Source organism: Ictidomys tridecemlineatus, chromosome 16 (genome assembly GCF_052094955.1).
Source record: "Ictidomys tridecemlineatus isolate mIctTri1 chromosome 16, mIctTri1.hap1, whole genome shotgun sequence".
In the NCBI taxonomy this organism is placed as follows: Eukaryota; Metazoa; Chordata; class Mammalia; order Rodentia; family Sciuridae; genus Ictidomys; species Ictidomys tridecemlineatus.
The window spans coordinates 9027789-9032344 of record NC_135492.1 but is presented as its reverse complement, the minus strand read 5'-3'; the positions used below and the strand labels follow the sequence as shown (position 1 = coordinate 9032344).

Genomic DNA, 4556 nt, shown 5'->3' with positions numbered 1-4556 from the left:
TGTACACACAAATGTTACAAGAAAATGTGAGTAATTTATCAAAAATTACAAAAGTAGGGCAAAAATTTTTTCTTTTTTTTTTCAGTGCAGATGATTGAACCCAAGGGGTGCTTTACCATTGAACTAAAGCCCTTTTTATTCAAGAAAGGGTCTTGCTAAATTTTTCAGGTTGGGCTTGAACTTGTAACACTTCAACCTCAGACTCCAGAGTACCTGAGATTACAAACATGCAGATTTTAACTGTAACTCAAAGAATAGAAGCAATAAAAGATAAAATTAATGATTTTAATCACATATAATTTGTGAAAAATTCATGACAAATAAACATTAAAAATAAATTGACAAATTTCAAAATTTGTATTTTGAAATATTTCTTTTAATAAAAAATATTAAAGGTCATCACATCTACTCATTAAATAAGAGTATACAATTCAAAAATTTTGCAGTATAGACAAGCAAGACAGTCATGTATACCCTAAGAGTAAAGAGAAAGGTAAGGTGTTGCTATGCCAGCACATAACAAAATTTGAAATAAAACAGATATTAGTATGGCTCCTGCCTAAGGACAACATGAAAATTTGCGAAGGATTCTCTATCATTCTGAATTCTTGAAATAATAAATTTCCTACAATGTGTACTTTAATAAATTATATATATATATATATATATATATATAGAGAGAGAGAGAGAGAGAGAGAGAGAGAGAGAGAGAGAGAGAGAGAGAGAGAGAGAGAGAGAGAGAGAGAGAGAGAGAAAGTAAAAAGGAATACAAGGACATCTTAAATTATTTTCAGTGATCATATTTTTAGTAATAATAATGAAAACAAATATGATATTCTTTTGATGTAAAAAACAAAAGCATACAGCTCTTCCTATTAAGTACACTTACAAAAAGTAAGATATAACCTAAATCAGCCTTCTAACATGGAACTACTTTTTCACAGAAATAAAAGTATCTACATGCCACTTTAAGTTACACAAAAGGTGAAGTGAGAAAAATTCCTGAATATGCAAAACTTTTTATGATTAATGCACTGAGTTTTTTTACTAAATAAAATGTTAAGTGGAGGAAACAACATAGTAAGCTTATAAATTGAAAATAATTAAAGCTATACCAATAAAATGTGATGAGCATAATTAGTTTCTTGAATCAAACAAATTTCAAACAAATTATTAACCTTAAGTTAATAATTTGAGGAGATATTGAAGAAAATTTGAGAAAGAGCACATTTTATAACAAAATTATAATTACTTGAAGGTATAAAATATTGAAATCATGATTTTTAAAAGTATCTTTTTTATAAATATCAGAGGGGTCTATGGATGTTATATTCGGAATTTGAGAGAAAATTTATCTATAACGGGGCATTGGAAAGAACATTGATTTAGACTTAGAAAAAAATATAGTAATGTGTTGAAACTGGATTTTAGATTTGTGTTTATTTTGCTATTTTAACATTTTATGTATTTATACTTTTTCATTATATTTTTAGAGTGGTATTAATATTAATATCAAAAACTAAATAGTATTACATGAACAGATTTTATTTGTCTAATAAATGATTATTTCAATTTATTTACAAACCTGGGGATAAGAAGAAACAATGAAAGAAAACCTAAATTTTTTCCATGTTTTTATTGGTGCATTACAGTTGCATATAATGATGGGATTTATTGTTACCTATCTGTACATGTACACAATATGATAACATACATTGTTCAATGTCACTCCTCAGCACTTTCCTCCCTCCCCTATTTCTCTTTCCTCTGCTAATCTCACTTTGATTTCCATGAGATCTATCCCTACCTTTCTTTTTCTTTTTCTTCTCTAACTTCCACATAGGAGAGAAAACAGGACTCTTGACCTTCTGAGTTTGACTTCTTTAACTTAACATGATGGTTTCTAATTTCATTGATAAAATATACTATATTTTAAATATTTTTCAAACTGGAGAACCTAAATTTGTGCATGCTTCATTTACCTTCTTTCAAAATCTTGTTTTATGGTGTTTCAACACATTGTCCAAAGCACTCACAATTTCTTATTTTAAAATAAACATGATTGAACGTCTAGAAATTTGTTAACAAACTAAAATGTTTGTGATAAAGTAGACATTTTTTGGCTTTTGTCCTTGCCTAGTAAACTAATCTTAAAGATGAAGCATTAACTGCCAGGTACTCTTTTAAGGTACATTTTCCATTTACTTTCCGCAAAGAAGAAATGTGACCTTCATCTATGTTCTAAATAACATAACTGTGCCCTGGTGATGTGTGCATCAGGTCTTGTGGGGGAAAACACATGCCTCTCTACATGTTCATCAACCTGCTCAGCCTGTTAGCAGGAAATCTAAAAGCAACACAGGAAAATGTTAATTGGTTAAGCACAGAGGGTAAAAATAATGTAAAAAAATTAAACAAAACATTATGTTTATATGAATGATATAGAGATAACAGATTTCTGATGTTTACCTGTTAAGCTCTATGAGGTTTAGCAAATATCCAAAGATTTTCATTCATTTTAAATGTACAACCCAGTGATTTGGGGGAAACAGTCACTTAACTCTCACCAAACCAAGGTTCAGAGCACTCCTGTGAGCACCAGAAAGCTCTATGTGTTTGCTCCCTCTTGCCCTCAGTTTATGGCCACAGACTCACTATTAGGCAACCAGTGAAATGCCAGCAGGTTAACTCTGTTTTTGCCTTTTCTAGAATTTTATATGGATTTTATACAAAACACTAAGAATATAGCCTTTAGTGACCGGCTTCTTTTACATAGCTCCTCACAATGTAATGTTGGAAAACTTTGTGGTGTGATACATGAATAACTTATAGTATGAGGGAGAACACTGAAAAGCAGAGTAGAAGGCTGGGCTTCTCTTTATAACAGTCCCATGTCCCATTTTTATGAATTAAGCTCAACTTTTATCTGACAAGAGTAGGAAGAGAATGGTATTAGTGTGCCCTCTTCAAGGCTGGTGTGTGGATATAATTAGAAAAGGTACATAAAGTGTTTTCTAAGATTTGACAAGTTATGTGCATAAATTCAGAAAGGACTTTCAGAAATAACAGAAATGACAGTGTTCTAAAGATGTTACTAAACATGAATAAATGCCTACTAAAGCATAAAATCTCAAAAATCTTACTTTTTTTTTCCTTGAGAGACAAGATTCATCTGGAGGGATTCTAAAAGTGTATTGTATAAAATTTAAATAAAATAGGGGAAAAATTAGTACTACAGGGCTGGGGCTCAGCAGTACCACAATTGCCTGGTATGCATGAGGCCATGGTTTGATTCTCAGCACTACATATAAAAAATAAAATAAAGGTCTATTAAAAAAATTTTAAGAATCTAAAAACTGTAGTACTAAAATTACAAGAAGAAAAAATATTAAACCTATCTAAATAAAGCAAATTTCTAGCTCTAGGTATAAACTTTATTTTTTTAATTTTTTCATCATCATCAATATTTTCCAAAAATTTATTTTACACATATCTCTGTGTTCTGAGATAAAGCAATGAGTTTTTAATGAAAAAACTTTCTGCTCCCTCTCCCGCACTGGGGATCTAACCAGGGGTCTCATGCAGGCGAGGTAAACTCTCTACCACTGAGCTGTCTCCTGCCTGCAAATTTCTGCTCTTTAACCAAAAGTAATAAAAAAGAAGAGGTCAACTATAATCTCAAAGAAAATATTTGTCAAACACATTTAATAACTAGTATATACAAAGAGACCTAAAAAAATCACTAACAGGGAAAGAAATAGCATAATAAAAATTTATCTATAAATATGAAAAATTACTCACTATATAAGTGATGGAGTTAAGATAAACACTTGTGAAAATGTTTTCTATCAGTTGTAATTAGAGAGGAAAATTAAAACCACAGTGATATGCCACAATTTACCTAATCAAATGAAAACATTTACAATGGTAAATGCTTACAATAAGGCAATGCATCTGGTCCTTCAATAATCTTAATAGAAAATAAGTTTTTATGTATTCATATAATACAATACTTTTTCAGCATTAAAAGGAATCAGCTATTATTCATACTATGACATGGATAAATCTCAAAAGAATCTTCTGGATGAACTTAGACCCAAAATTCTATATTCTATATGATTTTATTTATTAAAAATTTTAGAAAAATCACACCTATTTGGCCAGATTATAGATCAATAATTGGCAGGGATGAAAGCATTGATAGTGGTAGAAAGTTTGATTATGAATGGACTCAAGGAAACACTTTGGAGTGATTAACATACTCTGTAGTATCATAATGATAGTGAATATATAGTTATATAAATTTGTCGAAATGCATAGACCTGGACACCTAAAATGGGTAAATTTAATTCTTTGCATATTGTACTTCAATAGGCCTGAAAATTATAAAATTGATTAAAGTTTATTATTATTTTAAATATTATGTTAAAAGCTTTTTTTTTTTCTTTCTTTTTCTCATTTTTCTTGCACAACACTAGGTTGATCATTGCTGATCTAACTAGTGTTTCTTAGGTCAGCATGGTCGATATACATTGGGGAAGGAAAGACCATTTGCC

At 30.0% G+C, this 4556-nt stretch overlaps 1 pseudogene; it reads left to right on the top strand.

Annotated features, from left to right (window-relative positions):
* Positions 1 to 499: 499 nt before the first annotated feature.
* On the top strand, positions 500 to 600 carry LOC144371560 (U6 spliceosomal RNA; annotated as a pseudogene).
* The last annotated feature ends 3956 nt before the right edge of the window (positions 601 to 4556 follow it).